Below are 20213 nucleotides of genomic sequence, written 5' to 3'. Positions count from 1 at the left end.
AATCATCAGACTCCGACTCCTGACTCCGACTCCTCAGTTTTTGAAATCAACGACTCCAACTCCGACTCTGGGTGCCCAAAATTGCCCTGACTCCGACTCTCCAACTCCGACTCCACAGCCCTGGTTATTACACCATATACATTTTGTCCCTCTCACAATGTATGGCGCCAATATTTTATTTGGAAATAAAGGTGCATTTTTTCAGCTTCCATCACTATTTACAAGTTTACAATTTCAAAAATGTTCGTAATATACCTTCTTCATGTGCATATTTAAAAAGTTCAGACCCTTAGGTAACTATTTATGTGTTTTTTTTAAATGTAATTTATTTATTTTTTTCATTAAAAAACTGTTTGGGGGTAATTTTTGGTGTGTGAAATAAACAGTTAATTTTAAATGTAATAAAATGTGTTTTAGGTATTAAAAAATGTATGTAGATGTAGTTTTACTATTTGGCCACAAGATGGACACATTGAGTATTTTTTTCTTTTTTGGTCCTTCTCGCTTCCAGGAAGCAAGAAGAGGACGGGAAACTTTTTTTTTTTCCAGAAAGACCGCGGCCTCTGATAAGAGGAGGTTGTTTTTTTGCAGGGGACATGGATTGATGAACGGGAAACATGTTCCCATTCATTGATCGCCGGGCTACCGGGGGGCGGCACGGGGCGCAAGGGCATGCCCACGAAAACCCGCGAGAGTGTGCAGAAGCGCGCATCATCAGTGCAGCAGCTGCCTGGACGTGAGGATCACGTCCAGGCGGCATAAATGGTTAAATACACCTCCATTACACCTAAAACTCTTTCAATCCAGCCAGAATTACACCTCCCTACTGCCTCTGCTGCTATATAAGAGGGTGACCAATTGGTGTGTAGACATATTGCCAATGTAGGTAGCCTTTCCAGTTCCCCCACTCCTTCCCTCCACTTAAATATAGATAGCCTTCCCCCACCACTAAAGAGCTGGGCAGTGATTTCTCTCCCATGCTCACTCCTTGCTGTACTGCCCTGCGGAATAGTTCAGACCTCGGACCAGTGACCCATAGAACTGGCCCATAGAAAAACCTGTTCATTTTGATTATGCTGTTCTGCCCTGTTTGATTCTGTTGTCCAGTCCATCAATATAGAGGGCAGTGGATATAGTGTGATCAAGGGCCTCACTCAGAGGATCTCTCTAATCTGTCATCATGGTCTGCAAGCTGTTTGGTCAGTTTCTCTCTACACAAAAATGCATCCCATAGCAAACCAATGCCCTGTTGTTGGCTTCTATAGCATAATATAATGTAATCACAACTCGCGCTAATTCTGTATTCTATAGAATAAATTTTATTAAAATATAATGTATAAAATTCCAAAATTCCACACTCCACACTCCACACTCATACACACCACAACCACTCAATATTGTTATAGGGCCCTTTAAATCAGCAGTGCTAAATTGCCAACTAACTATAATAAGTTCGATAGGAATCACTTATCAATGCACAGAAGGGATCCAATTTGTGCTTAAACTTGTGAATAGATAGTTCTTATGTTTATAGATAACACATTTATTATGCAGAAGCGCTCATATCTGTGCATGAAGGGGATCCAATTTAAATTGTCCCGTTTTCATTGAGGAAAATTACAAACAGATCCTACTTATGTTGTCTCAGAGTGACAGGGTTCAGGTCTCTTATATAGGAGCTCTGTTAGTAATCACTTAGTATCCAGTACAACGATTCCTTGTATGTTTAATTCTTATATGTCAGTCTCTCATAGCCAGCTGCACTCACCACGGATTCTTTTCTGAAAACCGCTCTGATGCAAGTGCTTATTCTCTACGATCTCCGCGCTGCCTTCCACTGTCGGCGGTGTTCAGGCGGGGCCGCTCTGGTTGTCCACAGAGTCCCCTCGCTGTACTACTTTCGCCCAGCTGGTACCGGTGTGCGCTAGTTGGGTGACGTCACCACTGCAGGGTATTGGATCTCTACCAGCTGGGCGAAAGTAGTACAGCGAGGGGACTCTGTGGACAACCAGAGCGGCCCCGCCTGAACACCGCCGACAGTGGAAGGCAGCGCGGAGATCGTAGAGAATAAGCACTTGCATCAGAGCGGTTTTCAGAAAAGAATCCGTGGTGAGTGCAGCTGGCTATGAGAGACTGACATATAAGAATTAAACATACAAGGAATCGTTGTACTGGATACTAAGTGATTACTAACAGAGCTCCTATATAAGAGACCTGAACCCTGTCACTCTGAGACAACATAAGTAGGATCTGTTTGTAATTTTCCTCAATGAAAACGGGACAATTTAAATTGGATCCCCTTCATGCACAGATATGAGCGCTTCTGCATAATAAATGTGTTATCTATAAACATAAGAACTATCTATTCACAAGTTTAAGCACAAATTGGATCCCTTCTGTGCATTGATAAGTGATTCCTATCGAACTTATTATAGTTAGTTGGCAATTAAAGCACTGCTGATTTAAAGGGCCCTATAACAATATTGAGTGGTTGTGGTGTGTATGAGTGTGGAGTGTGGAGTGTGGAATTTTGGAATTTTATACATTATATTTTAATAAAATGTATTCTATAGAATACAGAATTAGCGCGAGTTGTGATTACATTATATTTTGTGGTATTACATTGAGAGAGGGTTGAAGGTATCCCTCTACAACACGCAGCTTGTGTAGGGTTACTTACCAGCGCCATAAAAATTGTATGTTTATTGTTCTATAGCATAATGTTGGCCTTCCCAGAACCTAGTGAACTGCTGAGCATCATCCTGAGTAGCAGGGCCTTCCACATAACAAGTCAGAGCTATAATGGTGTTAAAGAATATATCACAGCTAGCACTATGAGATCAATCGTTTGATTATTTTTTCATTTCTTTAAATTGTTATCCAGTATTTTATTTCAGAGTTGCTTTTCTGCAGGCCTTCCCCAGCTGCCATTGGGCAGCTCTGTCTCTCTGGTCACTCCTCTTGCCGCTCCCCCGCCTACCTTCACACTGCTTTGTGTGTGAGACACACAGAGCAGCTTTTCCAGGGGTCACAGAAATGAAAGTAGTGGATGGCAGGCCACTGGAGCTGCGTAGAGCAGCGGTGATTGCGGCTAACTGATCCACCCAGCACCCCAGATCAGGTAGCATTGTTTTTTTTTTTTTTATTTGAATCCCCACCTCGGGTTCCCTTTACTGTTGGATTTTTCTGTGCCTTTTTTTATATTATATTCCCTCTATGCTTTTTTAGGGCTTCACAATATTTTTTTATTCTTGATATAATAACGTACTGTCCTTACCTTCTTGCATTATGTTCGCACATCCTCAGTGGGAAATGCTCACATTTTAGTGCTAGCCAGAGGGTTTGGCTGTGGTAATCAGTAACAGCCTACATCTGAAACAAAACATTTGTATAGAAACGTTTTATAAAACCTCATTAAAAGAAAACTGAAGCAGCTACCCATTACACATAAATCCCTAGCTCTGTATATATATATATATATATATATATATATATATATATATATATATATATATATATATATATATATATATATATATATCCATGGACCTATGGCGAGTTGGCGACAAGTATTAAACCTCTAAGAAGACCCAACGTATGAGATTATACTCACCTGATTGCTTGCTTGTTACCATAGCCAGCAATATTGCCGTGTGCAAACAGTGCACAGAGATATTACCTATACTACTGCAAGTTACACTATAAGCGCGACCCATGGTACATGTTTAACTGCTTTGGCAATGACTGTTGCAGCTTGCATTACCGTAGTAACGTCCTGTTAATCATGCACTGTGGGTTGCACTTATAGCGTAACGCACGGTACACTGCTGGCAGTAGTAACAGCAATATTATTGGGACATAGTGGATCAATTCCTATGGCCCTGAGTCACCAAACTGTGGTAAAATTGCCACCCACTGCCTGCACACAGCAGTCTAACCACAGTTTGCTGTGGTGTTTACACTGTTTAGAGTAGTTTCACACAGGGGCATAACTACATCATGGGGGTCCCCCAGCAAAACGCTGATGGGGCCCCCTTTATGTTCACAACCCTTCTGCCCAAAACTTCCTCTTGGTGACCCTCACTGGGTTTCCTCCGGGTACTCTGGTTTCCTACCACATCCCAAAGCATACAGACAAGTTAATTGGCTTCCCGCTAAATTGGCCCTAGACTATGATACATACACTACACGATACATACATACACATATGACTATGGTAGGGACAGTTAGTGACAAGTCAATATACTCTGTACAGCGCTGCGTAATAAATAAATAGCCTGAGATGTTAGCCCTTTCATTTACACTTGATGCCTACCACTTGCTGCCGCAATGAAGACAACAGACATGTTCAAAGTGAACATGTCCTATAAATAATGGGATCTGTTGATATGTTAATTTGTCCATTGGTCTCTGCTAAGAAAAATAGTTCCGATTTCAGGTCTAGTGTGAACTTTGACCCTTAGAACCTTACTAAAATATCTCCTTTAGCTGTTCTTTCTATACAGAAATTATTAAGGCTGCTATTCCAAACCAATTTCATAAAAGTTGGTATATTCCTCGGGTATCTTCCTGGATATTATAATGATCCTGTATTTTCCATACTCTGCATCACTGTTTAGGAAGAATTGTATAGATCAGATCAGGCATTCTGACTCCATTCTGCCTAATCTTGCTACACCCTTATTGCGGCTATTATGTAACTAGGATCTACTGGAGGTAAAAGATCAGCATAACAGCCAAGTGCCTGGCGCTTTTCACAAAGATGCTAGCCGTAGAAGTCTTTATAATCTCTCAATGCAGGTTTATGGTTAATTATAGAAACCTGTTATTTCTGGGACCGCACATATAGTTAGATAATAATAATTGCATCCCATGACAGTTAGTTTATTAGACCAGTGAGGTACCTGTTTAACACCACTGAGCGATATGACAGCCCTAAGCTTCACAGGTTAAAAATGAACAATAGCAGCTTCCATCAAAGCGTTCCCAAGCTGGTAATTACTTGATTTGGAAGAGAGTGCCTCAGTGGGCACAGGAGACATTAAAATGAACATGAATGTAGTGAACATTTTCATCAAGTTTTTGCTGAAGAGCAATTCTCTCTAGCATCTCCAACCATTAATGATATTTTTCATGCATTATAGGAAGATTCAGGTTGTGATTTTCCTGTGCACTGTGCACTTGCAATGATCAGAAAAAACATTAAACAATCCCTCTTCGTGCTGAAAAAATGTCTCATTAGCCTATTTTAGGCATTTTTGCCACTGTGTACTGTGCCACTTTTTCTCATTACTTGTTTTTAGTAATGTGTGCTACAAGAGCTCTACTATGGGACTTGACCACACAGACTGGTCTTCACTTGGGGTTCACTGGAGCCTGGGTTGACCTTGACACAGTTGCTGGCTCATCTTGACCTTTCGTGGATCACTTATGTAGGTACCAACTACTCCATATTGGGACAACCCACAAAGTGCACTGCTCTAGCAGCACAAGTTAAAAAACATGCACGCGCTTCGCGTGGATGTGCAGGGTTCCTCAGTTACGCTTGCTGTTTACTAAGTTATGGCGCTCCTTTAACTGCCCCATGCTGAGAAAGTAGCACAACCGTGATGCTTCACTAACGCGGTCACTACTACACTACTACATTAATTAACGTAGTAGCGGCCGCGCTAGCAAAGTATCGTGGTCATGCTACTTCACAGTGCACAGCAGTTAAAGGAGTGTGCATAACTTAGTAAAAAGCACACATAACTTAGGAATGCATGCTACGCAGCATGACCGTGCGTAGCGTGTGTAGTGCACGCACGTTGTTTTTTAACACGCGCTGCTTGAAGTTACTGGGAGCCATAGAGATGGATCCAGGAGGCTGAGGACGCCGGCCAGGGAGCGATCAGGCTGAAGGGGGCTGGAGGAAGCCCTAGGTTGGTATATATGAATTTTTAATTTTAATTAATCTCAGGTTTACTTTAAGTTTAGCTTTCATTTAGACTTCAAATTCCAAGGATCAGCTAAAAGTAAGTATAGAAAATCAAATCTTTAAAAATAAGGTACTCAATAACAGTTCCTATCAATAATGTTTGACTACTATGAAGAAAACAGCTGCAGTCCTCTCGCAACCAGGGATGCTCGAATGTACCCAAATTCGATTCGAGTACATTCGAATTCGGGTCCGGGTCAAATTCAGATTCGGCCGTGATCACGACCAGTAGAATTCGATTCAAATTCGAGTCGTGATCGGTAATTGAATTCAGGTAATAGTTGTAATCATGAATTCAGATGGCCTTAAAGCTATTTTTTTTAAAGAGAAATCACAATTAAATTGGAGTAATTTAAAAAAAAAATTGATGGAAAACTTTTTTCTGCATTTCTTGTTTATTCTTCATCGTCTTCACCTTCTTCTTTTTCTTCTCTCCATCTTTTTCTTCACCGTCTTCTTTTTCTGTTTTACCATATTCTTTCTCATCACCATTATCTTCATCTTCTTCTTCTTCTTCACCTGGTTCTTCTTCTTCTGGTTCATCCTCACTTGGTTTTTTTTATCTTCTTCTTCACCTGGTTCTTCTTCATCTTCTTCTTCTTCATCATCATCATCTGGTTCTTCTTCATCATCTGGTTCTTCTTCTTCTTCATCATCATCTGGTTCTTAAATAAAGAAAAAGCCTCTAATGTGCGCTCCTCAAAATATTCCTTTTCCTATATGTCACTCCTATTACTGGATCGCACCTGTAGAAGTGTGTGTCACTCTCTAAAACAGTAAATAAGGTAAACAGGGCGCTCTACAGAAAACCAATACACAACCCCTCAGATCTTGCCCATAAATAACAATGACCATAAACAGTGGTTGCAATGGCTGTATCCTAATAGTGTCTTTTGTTATAAATCATTAAAAATTATTAAAAATTATCAAAAATTTATCAACAACAAGTCCACATTGTTCTTCTTCCAAACTTTTGGGGAATAACACGAACTTCACACTTCCTGAACTTTCTAGTAACAGTATACGCTCACCAGATTTCACAGCTGCCCTTCTCAGGATCAGCCAATAACGCTTCTGGCCCAGCCAGTATTTCCTCGTTGTTCCAGCGTATAATTCCTTCACCCGTTTGTTCCAACCATAAAAGACAAGAAGCTCTAATAGTGTAATACTGTATAATACAGGCAAGTTCTATTGCACCGGTGCTCCCAGTTTCTACATCAGCACCCAGTGATCCACCACCGAATGGTCAATAAAGCCTTTGGGCGTGGCCTAAGGAGCGAGGGACGCCGAAAGAGCTCGACAGGATTTATATGCGCATTTGATTCTTTGATACTGTAAGTGCACTACGTTTTAATTATTTTAATAAATAAGATTTTACACTATATCTGGCCCTATTTGAGTCCTAGGAACGCTGCTAATGAGAGAGCAAGCTTGATGTCAGCTGCAAAGTGATTATTGCTGGTCTGTGCTGGGTCAGCCAGGCATTGCGGTGAGAGGCTTTATTGACCATTCGGTGGTGGATCACTGGGTGCTGATGTAGAGACTAGGAGCACTGGTGCAATAGAACTTGCCTGTATTATACAGTATTACACTATTAGAGCTTCTTGTCTTTTATGGTTGGAACAAGCGGGTGAAGGAATTATACGCTGGAACAACGAGGAAATACTGGCTGGGCCAGAATGTTATTGGCTGATCCTGAGAAGGGCAGCTGTGAAATCTGGTGAGCGTATACTGTTACTAGAAAGTTCAGGAAGTGTGAAGTTCGTGTTATTCCCCAAAAGTTTGGAAGAAGAACAATGTGGACTTGTTGTTGATAAATTTTTGATAATTTTTAATAATTTTTAATGATTTATAACAAAAGACACTATTAGGATACAGCCATTGCAACCGCTGTTTATGGTCATTGTTATTTATGGGCAAGATCTGAGGGGTTGTGTATTGGTTTTCTGTAGAGCGCCCTGTTTACCTTATCATCTGGTTCTTCTTCACCTGGTTCTTCTACTTCTTCTTCTTCTTCTTCTTCTGGTTCTTCTTCTTCTTCTTCTGGTTCTTCTTCTTCACCTGGTTCTTCTTCTTCTTTTTCTTCACCTGGTTCTTCTTCTTCATCACCTGGTTCTTCTTCTTCTTCGGCAGCAGCGCATAATTCTTTGGACCCTGGCGGTGGGAACACAGACAGCAGGAGGTTAAATGCAGCAGCAGCAGGAGGAGTGACGTGTGGCAGCAGGCAATGTAATGGGCCATGGTCCCTAGCGTTGGTACCATGGCTGTAATAATAAACACCATAAAGCAGGAGGTTACGGACAGCAGTCGTGAAACCCACATTGTGTCCAATACACAACTGGGACAGCACAGTTTTCAACCCAGACACCTCAGAAATATATATATATATATATATTTTTTTTTACAACAAAATGTAGTTATTGTAGTGGCATAATAGTTAGTGGCGCATGGCAGCGGCACATAATTCTGTGGACCCTGGTGGTGGGAACACAGACAGCAGGAGATTAAATCCATCAGCAGGAGGAGGAGGAGTGACGTGTTACAGCAGGCAATGTAATGGGCCTTGGCACTTAGCGTTGGTACCACGGCTGTAAATAAACACCAACAGCAGGAGGTTCTGGACAGCAGTCGTGAAGCCCACATTGTGTCCAATACACAACTGAGACAGCACAGTTTTCAACCCAGACACCTCAGAAAAATATTTTTTTTAACAAAAAATGTAGCTATTGTAGTGGCGTAATAGCTAGTGGCGCATGGCAGCAGCGCATAATTCTGTGGACCCTGGCAGTGGGAACACAGACAGCAGGAGGTTAAATACAGCAGCAGCAGGAGGAGGAGGAGTGACGTGTGGCAGCAGGCAATGTAATGGGCCATGGCACTTAGCGTTGGTACCACGGCTGTAAATAAACACCAACAGCAGGAGGTTCCAGACAGAAGTCATGGAGCTCACATTGTGTCCAATTCACAACTGGGACAGCACAGTTTTCAACCCAGACACCTCAGAAAAAAAAATATATTTTTTAACAAAAAATGTAGCTATTGTAGTGGCGTAATAGCTAGTGGCGCATGGCAGCAGTGCATAATTCTGTGGACCCTGGTGGTGGGAACACAGACAGCAGGAGGTTAAATACAGCAGCAGCATGAGGAGGAGAAGTGACGTGTGGCAGCAGGCAATGTAATGGGCCATGGCACCTAGCGTTGGTACCACGGCTGTAAATAAACACCAGAAGCAGGAGGTTCCAGACAGCAGTTGTGAAGCCCACATTGTGTCCAATACACAACTGGGACAGCACAGTTTTCAATCCAGACAGCTCAGAAATATAAATGTTTATTTTGAAACAAAAAATGTAGCTATTGCAGTGGCGTAATAGCTAGTGGCGCATGGCAGCAGTGCATAATTCTGTGGATCCTGACACAGACAGCAGGAGGTTAAATACCCTGTGGACCCTGTGGACCCTGAACACAGAAAGCAGGAGGTTAAATACAGCAGCAGCAGGTGGAGGAGTGACGTTTGTCAGCAGGCAATGTAACGGGCTGTGGTCCCTAGCGTTGGTACTATGGCTGTAATAATAAACACCATACAGCAGGAGGTTCCAGACTGCAGTCGTGAAGCCCACATTGTGTCCAATACACAACTGGGACAGCACAGTTTTCAACCCAGACACCTCAGAAATATAATTTTTTTTTTACAACAAAATTTAGCTATTGTAGTGGCATGGCGTAACAGCTAGTGGCGCATGGCAGCAGCGCAAAATTCTGTGGACCATGGCGGTGGGAACACAGGCAGCAGGAGGTTAAATACAGCAGCAGGAGGAGTGACGTGTACCAACAGGCAATGTAACAGGCCATGGTCCCTAGCGGTAGTACCACAGCACCTACAGAAAAACCAGGTCAAATTAGTAGGGGACTGAAGGTTGATGTTGTGAAAAAATAATTCCCAGGCACCTCATGTCCTCTCTTGCTGACAACAGGTGCCTGGAACGTGCCTTTAATCCAGGCCTGGTTGATCTTCAAAAATGTGAGTCTGTCCACGGACTCTGTGGACAGACGAGAGCGCTTCTCCATGAACACGCCTCTGGCCGCACTGAAGCACCTCTCAGACAGCACGCTGGAAGGGGGGCAAGACAGGACTTCCAGGGTGTACTGAGCCAGCTCACTGAAGGACGCCATGTAGTCGCCATGTAGTCGTGTCACGCTGGCTGTGACTTTGAGAGGAGGATGCTTCTGCACGCACCTCCTCTCTCAGCTGCTCTACCATCATTTAGAGTGCCTTTGTCAAGGACAGCAGGTCTCCTGGGCACCTGATGCTGCTGCTGCTGCTGGCTGCAGGCACCAGCTGCTGTGCTGGCTAGACAGGGACTGAGGTGGTGGAAGGCTGGGGGAAGGCTTCCTCCAATCGCCAAAAAAGGATCTCCTGCAACTCCCTTGTTCACTGCTCAGGGTCTCCAGCAGGCAGGAACTGAGCCACCTTTCCCTTCAGCCGTGGGTCCAGGATCATGCTGATGCAGGCGTCCTCCCGAGCTTGCATCTGCTTCACCCTGGGGTCTGTGCGCAGGCAATGCAGCATGTGCACTGCCATGGGGAACAGGGTGGTCCATCCAGCAGAGACATCAGGGTCAGTGGCCACAACACTGTCCTCCTTTTCTGGTCCCTGAGCCTCTTCTTCCTCTCTCCACACTCGCACCACTGCAGCAGTGCTCTGCTGTTCCCCCTCAACAGCAATGTCCAGGACCTCCAACTCCTCCTCCTCCAACAACTCAAAATCCTGCACAGAAGTGGACTGTGCAGGTGGCTGCTGTTCCAGCTGGATTGGGGCCTCCTCTCCCACATCCAGCAGATCACCCAGGACCCTGTCCAGCAGACAAACAATGGGCACCCACTGGCAGAGGGATGCCCGTTCCTCACTGACCAGGTTGGTTCACTGCAGGAAGGGAGCCAACACCAAGCAGATCTGCTGCATCTGTCCTTCACTGTACGTTGGAAAGGAGCTGGAGTTTGATGGTGACAGCAAGAGTGGCCTCCAGAATATAGTGGTTGACAGCCCTCCTCTGCTCAACCAACCGCTCCAACATCGCCAGGGTGGAGTTCCAGCAAGTTGGCACATCAATCACAAGCCGGTGTCGTGGCAGGCCCTAGCACAGCTGCAGGTTGGCCAGGTTTGCTGCGGCAGCGGCTGAGCGGCGGAAACTCCGAACAATTTTCCAAGCCACTTCCATCCCCTGGTAGGTGTGCAGGAACTAGTGCACTACCAAGTTCAAGACATGGGCCAAGCAGGGGACGTGGGTCAAGTGTCCCCTGTTGATGGCAAACAGCAGGTTGGCCGCATTGTCGGACACCACCATCCTGACTCTGAGGCCTCTGGGGGTCAGGCACATCTTATCCTGCTCCCTGAGTTTGAGAAGGACGTTGCCTGCCGTCAGTTGGGTCTTCCCAAGGCTGACCATCTCCAGCAGCACTTGGCAGTGGCGGGCCTTCACGCTGCTGTTGAGGCGGGTTCGCTTGGTGGCGGGAGCTGCTGCTTCTCCCCTGACCCCACATGGTGGCACCACATAGTGGCCGACTGGTGCTGCTGCTGATGCGCCCGAGGATGGACCTGCTGCTTCCTCGCTGGCGCATTCCACTAGGTTGACCCAGTGGGCCGTGAAGGACAGGTAGCGGTCTGTCCCAAAACGGCCATTGCAAACTAATGCAGTGCTGGGTTCACCGTGCGGGAGAAGTAGTGGCGGCTGGGGATTTGCCACTACGGGATCCCGTACTCCCCTTCTGCACAAAGGAGTATGACAGGAGCTGGGAGCACATGGCCCAGGCAAGCAACCCGTTCAGCACCCGGATGCACCTGTTGGTGGAAGGCAGAACCTTGGTCACACCGGGAAAGGACTCACTGAGCAGGGTCTGGCGGCGCTTGCCTGCATGGAAGGATGAGGAGGCAACTGTAGAGGGAGCAGATGAGGCCACTGAGGACTGGCTGCCCGGAAGGGGGAGCAGTGAGTCTTTGTGCTCCTGCTGCTGATGCTGGATGAGCAGGAGGGTAGGATGATGCTGCTGCTGCTGCTGAAGGCTGTGCAGTGGCTGTCTGGCTCTGACCACTGTCTGCACCACTGTCCTTCAGCTTCAGAAACTCACTGTAGTCCTCAAAATGTTTGGTCTCCAAGTGGGTCTGCAGGCACGAGGTATCCAACTTGTTCAGATCGCGACTTCTGCTAAGGCTTGCACCACAACTGTGGCAAATGGCATGGGTCTTGTTGTCAACGCACACAGTGAAGTACCGCCAGACTGAGGATTTGAATTTGCCCTTCAAGCTTGAGGGCTGAGAAGCTTTTTTGCCTTTGGAGGGCTGTTTTATTTTGGAGGAGCTTTGGTGCGGGTGGTGGTGGTAGCGGCTAAAGCAGCAGGCTGTGGCTCCTGCCTTCCACGCCCTGTGCTGGCCGCCATGCTGTGCCAGAGACGCCTCCTCCTCTGATGTCTAGCTGCCTTCAACCAACTGTGCAGGTGGTGACACATAGGGACGATCCCCCACCTCATCATCATCATCATCATCCCAAAACATCTCCTCTGAGCCCTCAACCAACTCCTCTGCCCCAGCATCCCCTACATCAGTCCCCTCCTCCTCCTCATGAAATTTTGGTTGTTGTGTGCCAACAACAAACTCCTTCCCCTCATACTCCTCCTCCTTGCATGCCCCCATCATCTCCTCCTCAAAATGTTCCACAACATCCCTCAAAATGCTTGTGGTCCCTGGGGTGAAGAGCGAGCTCAGTGAGGGCAGGCTGGTCGCTGGGGTCAACGTGACCTCAAGCGGTGGTGGAGGCCTGCTGCGGACCAGAGTGCTGGTGGTGGTGGCACTGGTCTCGCTGGTGCTGGAGGTCTGGCTGGAAATGGTGGCTTGCTGCTCTGCCATCATTTCCACGACAGCCTGTGCCTGACTCTTGCCATGGGCCGTGGGTGACAACCCACGGCAAACACACTGCTGCTGCACCTCTGCTCTCTCCTCCACAACTCTGCGGTCAGTGGCTGGTGGCGGACCAGTCACAGACCTGCTGGTGCTGCCAGTGGCTGCAGCAATGGCGCTGCCTCTCCTGGCGGTGCCACGCCCTCTACCTCTGCCAGTCATTGTGCAATAATATACAAACACAATAAAAAAAATACATATATAAAGGGCGGGAAAGGATGTAAACTTTAATAAAGAGTCTAGGTTGCTGGTGACTGGTGGTGAGTGAAAAAAAAAAAAGAAAGGTTTTTTTTTTGTTTGTTTTTTTAATAGTAGTAGTACTAACAGTAGTGTAGTCTACACGGACGCAATCAATAGGGTCAGGCAGATGACAGTCACAGATCACAACAGATGCTAGTCTGGCCTAGTGGCCTGTGAAGTAACTATTACACAGTAGTAGTGAAGCCTGCGGCTCTAAATAAACTCACAGACTATAGCAGTACAAATTAAGTAAACTAGTACGTAGGTAACAACTAGTGTTGGGCGAACATCTAGATGTTCGGGTTCGGGCCGAACAGGCCGAACATGGCCGCGATGTTCGGGTGTTCGACCCGAACTCCGAACATAATGGAAGTCAATGGGGACCCGAACTTTTGTGGTTTGTAAAGCCTCCTTGCATGCTACATACCCCAAATTTACAGGGTATGTGCACCTTGGGAGTGGGTACAAGAGGAAAAAAAAATTAGCAAAAAGAGCTTATAGTTTTTGAGAAAATCGATTTTAAAGTTTCAAAGGGAAAACTGTCTTTTAAATGCGGGAAATGTCTGTTTTCTTTGCACAGGTAACATGTTTTTTGTCGGCATGCAGTCATAAATGTAATACATATAAGAGGTTCCAGGAAAAGGGACCGGTAACGCTAACCCAGCAGCAGCACACGTGATGGAACAGGAGGAGGGTGGCGCAGGAGGAGAAGAAGGCCACGCTTTGTGAGACACAACAACCCCGGCCTTGCATGAGGGCAAGAAGCGTGCGGATAGCAGGCTTTGTACCGCCATGCAGTCATAAATGTAATAAAGATAAGTGGTTCAATAAACAGGGACCACGCGGCAACGCTAACCCAGCAGCAGCAGACGTGATGGAACAGGAGCAGGCGCAGGAGGAGAAGGCCACGCTTTGTGAGACACAACAACCCAGGCCTTGCATGAGGGCAAGAAGCGTGCGGATAGCATGCTTTGTACCGCCATGCAGTCATAAATGTAATAAAGATAAGTGGTTCAATAAACAGGGACCACGCGGCAACGCTAACCCAGCAGCAGCAGACGTGATGGAACAGGAGGAGGCGCAGGAGGAGAAGGCCACGCTTTGTGAGACACAACAACCCAGGCCTTGCATGAGGGCAAGAAGCGTGCGGATAGCATGCTTTGTACCGCCATGCAGTCATAAATGTAATAAAGATAAGTGGTTCAATAAACAGGGACCACGCGGCAACGCTAACCCAGCAGCAGCAGACGTGATGGAACAGGAGCAGGCGCAGGAGGAGAAGGCCACGCTTTGTGAGACACAACAACCCAGGCCTTGCATGAGGGCAAGAAGCGTGCGGATAGCATGCTTTGTACCGCCATGCAGTCATAAATGTAATAAAGATAAGTGGTTCAATAAACAGGGACCACGCGGCAACGCTAACCCAGCAGCAGCACACGTGATGGAACAGGAGGAGGCGCAGGAGGAGAAGGCCACGCTTTGTGAGACACAACAACCCAGGCCTTGCATGAGGGCAAGAAGCGTGCGGATAGCATGCTTTGTACCGCCATGCAGTCATAAATGTAATAAAGATAAGTGGTTCAATAAACAGGGACCACGCGGCAACGCTAACCCAGCAGCAGCAGACGTGATGGAACAGGAGCAGGCGCAGGAGGAGAAGGCCACGCTTTGTGAGACACAACAACCCAGGCCTTGCATGAGGGCAAGAAGCGTGCGGATAGCATGCTTTGTACCGCCATGCAGTCATAAATGTAATAAAGATAAGTGGTTCAATAAACAGGGACCACGCGGCAACGCTAACCCAGCAGCAGCAGACGTGATGGAACAGGAGGAGGCGCAGGAGGAGAAGGCCACGCTTTGTGAGACACAACAACCCAGGCCTTGCATGAGGGCAAGAAGCGTGCGGATAGCATGCTTTGTACCGCCATGCAGTCATAAATGTAATAAAGATAAGTGGTTCAATAAACAGGGACCACGCGGCAACGCTAACCCAGCAGCAGCAGACGTGATGGAACAGGAGCAGGCGCAGGAGGAGAAGGCCACGCTTTGTGAGACACAACAACCCAGGCCTTGCATGTGGACAAAAAGCGTGCGGATATAGCAGCAATGCTTTTTGCCGCCATGCAGTCATAAATGTAATACAGATGAGAGGTTCAATAAACAGGGCCCGGAAACGCAACACCATCCCAGATGTTCATTGGTCATGTTACTTGGTTGGGGTCCTGGAGTGTTGCGTAGTCATTTCCAATCCAGGATTGATTCATTTTAATTTGAGTCAGACGGTCTGCATTTTCTGTAGAGAGGCGGATACGCCGATCTGTGACGATGCCTCCGGCAGCACTGAAACAGCGTTCCGACATAACGCTGGCTGCCGGGCAAGCCAGCACCTCTATTGCGTACATTGCCAGTTCGTGCCAGGTGTCTAGCTTCGATACCCAATAGTTGAAGGGTGCAGATGGATGGTTCGACACAGCTACGCCATCTGACATGTAGTCCTTGACCATCTTCTCCAGGCGATCGGTGTTGGAGGTGGATCTGCACGCTTGCTGTTCAGTGGGCTGCGGCTGCATGGGTGTCAGAAAATTTTCCCACTCCAAGGACACTGCCGATACCATTCCCTTTTGGGTACTAGCTGCGGCTTGCGTTGTTTGCTGCCCTCCTGGTCGTCCTGGGTTTGCGGAAGTCAGTCTGTCTGCGTACAACTGGCTAGAGGAGGGGGAGGATGTCAATCTCCTCTCTAAAGTCTCCACAAGGGCCTGCTGGTATTCTTCCATTTTGACCTGTCTGACTCTTTCTTCAAGCAGTTTTGGAACATTGTGTTTGTACCGTGGATCCAGAAGGGTATAAACCCAGTAATTGGTGTTGTCCAGAATGCGCACAATGCGTGGGTCACGTTCAATGCAGTCTAGCATGAATTGAGCCATGTGTGCCAGAGTCCTACCAGAATCCTCATCATCCTCTTGTGAGCGTTGTGATAGTTGTTGTGATGCATCATAGTCGTCACCTTCCTCCTGGTCTGCTTCTGCTGACCATTCGCGTTGAATTGTGGAAGTCCAACGTGCACCGCTCTGGCCCTCGTCAGTGGTGGCATGAAATTCCTGCTCCAACTCCAGCTGTTCCTCCTCCTCTTCTTCGTCATAGCTGCTGGGGCCAGCGTTCCCTGAGGCGGATGGCCTGATGTTGGTACCATCACGCTGATCGTTTTCTCCTTCAGATTCCCCCAGTTGCATCATGACAGCTGTTTCCTTGATTTTTAACATCGACCTCTTCAGTAAACACAGCAGTGGTATGGTAATGCTGACTGAAGAGTTGTCACTGCTCACAAGCAACGTGGATTGCTCAAAATTTTGGAGGACTTGGCAGAGGTCCAACATGTTGGCCCAATCGGATCCACAGAAGCTTGGCAGCTGGCCGGATGCGCCTCGGTACTGCGCCGTCATGTACTGGACCACTGCACTCTTCTGCTCGCAAAAGCGGGCTAGCATGTGCAGCGTAGAATTCCAGCGCGTAGGGACATCACACAGCAAGCGATGGTGGGGGAGATTGAAGCGCTCCTGCATCTTGGCGAGTGCCCCCGAAGCAGTACTGGAATTTCTACAATGTTTGGACACTCGACGCACCTTCAACAGCAGATCGGGCACGCCTGGGTATGTCCTCAGGAACCGCTGAACTACTAGGTTCATCACGTGCGCCAGGCAAGGGATGTGTGTCAGCTTAGCCAACCTTAAAGCGCGAATGAGATTACTCCCATTATCACACACAACCATGCCCGGTTTCAGGTCCAGCGGTGCCAGCCACAAATCCGTCTGTTCCTTTATTCCCCTCCAAATTTCCTCCCCTGTGTGCTGCTTATCCCCAAGGCAGATTAGCTTCAGCAACGCTTGCTGACGCATGCCAACAGCTGTGCTGCACTGCTTCCACGATCCTACTGCTGCTGGGTTAGCGTTTCCGGATGAGGTACAGCTTTGAGATGCGTTGGAGGAGAAGGAGTCAGAGAGGTAGGTGCTGCTGTTATCCAGTGGGAGGGACGGCGGTGCAGCTGTTTGTGGCGTGGGCAACACCCGTGCCGTAGCAGGTGAGGAATCGCTGCCAGGCTCCACAAGGTTCACCCAGTGCGCGGTAAGGGAGATGTATCGACCCTGGCCGAACGCACTCGTCCAGGTGTCAGTGGTGAGGTGAACCTTGCAGGCAACGGCATTCTTCAAGCTTCGGGTTATTTTGCTGACCACGTGCTCATGCAACTCAGGCACTGCAGAGCGCGCAAAGTGGTAGCGGCTGGGAACCACGTAACGTGGGATGGCCACTGACATCATGCCCTTGAAGCTGTTTGTCTCCACCAATCGATATGGCAGCATTTCGCAGGCCAGAAGCTTGGCTATGCTGGCTGTTACTGCCACGGCCCGGGGGTCATTTGCTGGCAATTTCCTCTTGCGCTCAAACATCTCCGACACAGACAACTGAACCGTAGCGCTGCACACGGAAGGGCTGTTGGTTGTTGTGTTTGATGAACACTGGGAGACCTCAAGAGCACTACTCCGGAAAGTGACAGTGTCAGCGTCGTCTGATGTTTGTGAATGTTGTGAACCACGCAATGGCTGGGCTACTGCTGCTGCTGAGGCGGGTCTGGTGGTGAGTCTGGTGAACCCAAGGGAGGCAGTGTTGTTTCTGGTACCCTGTCCTGACGCGTTTGCCCAAAGAGTGGGATGTTTGGATAGCATGTGACGGCTCATGCTGGTGGGGGAGAGGTTGTTAATATTTTTCCCCCTGCTCAGGCGGGTCTTGCACACCTTGCAAATCGCCATGGTAACATCCTCAGTGCAGTCTTCAAAGAAAGCCCAGACTTTGGAGCACCTGCCTCCTTGCTGGCGATTTCTGTTTGCTCCTCTTTTGCCTCTCACTTGAACTTCCACGCTTGTGGTGCCTGAAATTGCGCGCCGCCTACCTTGTGGCACAAGGCGAACTCGTGCAGCAGTGTGTTCTTCAACAGACTCATCTGTGCTGCTGCTACGACGGCGATGTTCTCGTTCACAAACAAAATCTGGGTCTCTGTCCACATTGTCCATACCCTCCTCTTCCATCTCCTCAAACTCGTCATATGTCATTGTGGGCCACCGCCGTGGAGTAGAGCTCCCCACAACAACCTCTGCGCAGCACACTCCAACGTCGTCTTCCAGATCTTGTCGGCCGACCTCCTGCAATTGCAACCCCTCCTGCCCAAATTGCTCTGGGATTTGGGTTTCCGAGTCCTCTTCGGACTCGCCTTGTATTTCAGTGCGCGGTGCATTTCCCACAGTTAACGGTTGTGAATCCAGGCACAACATTTCTGGCTGTTCCTCCATTGACCTTTGAAAGGTGGAAGTTTGTTGGGCTGGGAATAGCTCCTGCGAATACCCCATTGTGTCCTGAGGTAATTCATCGGACTGGTTATCTGGCAGTTGTGTGCGTGGTGTCGCTGCCGGTTGTGTCAGCTTTGTGCCCACTGGCTCCTTGTAACTGGCTGAGGACTCGGACCTCGTGCGTGATGTGCTGGTGCTGCTTAACCCACTGCTGGACGCTTGAGAGGTCATCCAAGTAATTATCTGGTCCTGTTCTTTTGGATTTGTGAGGGTTGTTGTCCTGGACAACATGGGCGGTATTGAGTGGGTTTTCTTGGGTGCTCCCCTGTGGCCTGTACGTGAACCGTCAGGGGAAACACCTCTTCCCTTGCCCCTCCCTCTTTCACCGGATTTCTTCCTCATTTCACTTATCCTTACAGTACACGCTGACTGGCAGCAGTACAGTGGCAGTACAGAAATGCTATACAGTACCACTATTCCCAGCAGCGACACAGAGCACAATGCTATACAGTGACGGGTGAGCGGTGTACCACTATTCCCAGCAGCGACACAGAGCACAATGCTATACAGTGACGGGTGAGCGGTGTACCACTATTCCCAGCAGCGACACAGAGCACAATGCTATACAGTGGCGAACGAGCGGTGTACCACTATTCCCAGCAGACACAGAACAGTACACAGAATGCTATATAGTGTGGCTGAACGAGCGGTGTACCACTATTCCCAGCAGACACAGAACAGTACACAGAATGCTATATAGTGTGGCTGAACGAGCGGTGTACTACTGTTCCCAGCAGACACAGAACAGTACACAGAATGCTATATAGTGTGGCTGAACGAGCGGTGTACTACTGTTCCCAGCAGACACAGAACAGTACACAGAATGCTATATAGTGTGGCTGAACGAGCGGTGTACTACTGTTCCCAGCAGACACAGAACAGTACACAGAATGCTATATAGTGTGGCTGAACGAGCGGTGTACCACTGTTCCCAGCAGACACAGAACAGTACACAGAATGCTATATAGTGTGGCTGAACGAGCGGTGTACCACTGTTCCCAGCAGACACAGAACAGTACACAGAATGCTATATAGTGTGGCTGAACGAGCGGTGTACCACTATTCCCAGCAGACACAGAACAGTACACAGAATGCTATATAGTGTGGCTGAACGAGCGGTGTACTACTGTTCCCAGCAGACACAGAACAGTACACAGAATGCTATATAGTGTGGCTGAACGAGCGGTGTACTACTGTTCCCAGCAGACACAGAACAGTACACAGAATGCTATATAGTGTGGCTGAACGAGCGGTGTACCACTATTCCCAGCAGACACAGAACAGTACACAGAATGCTATATAGTGTGGCTGAACGAGCGGTGTACTACTGTTCCCAGCAGACACAGAACAGTACACAGAATGCTATATAGTGTGGCTGAACGAGCGGTGTACTACTGTTCCCAGCAGACACAGAACAGTACACAGAATGCTATATAGTGTGGCTGAACGAGCGGTGTACTACTGTTCCCAGCAGACACAGAACAGTACACAGAATGCTATATAGTGTGGCTGAACGAGCGGTGTACTACTGTTCCCAGCAGACACAGAACAGTACACAGAATGCTATATAGTGTGGCTGAACGAGCGGTGTACCACTATTCCCAGCAGACACAGAACAGTACACAGAATGCTATATAGTGTGGCTGAACGA

This window comes from Hyperolius riggenbachi, chromosome 4 (genome assembly GCF_040937935.1).
Source record: "Hyperolius riggenbachi isolate aHypRig1 chromosome 4, aHypRig1.pri, whole genome shotgun sequence".
Lineage (NCBI taxonomy): Eukaryota > Metazoa > Chordata > Amphibia > Anura > Hyperoliidae > Hyperolius > Hyperolius riggenbachi.
This window is presented reverse-complemented; position numbering follows the sequence as displayed.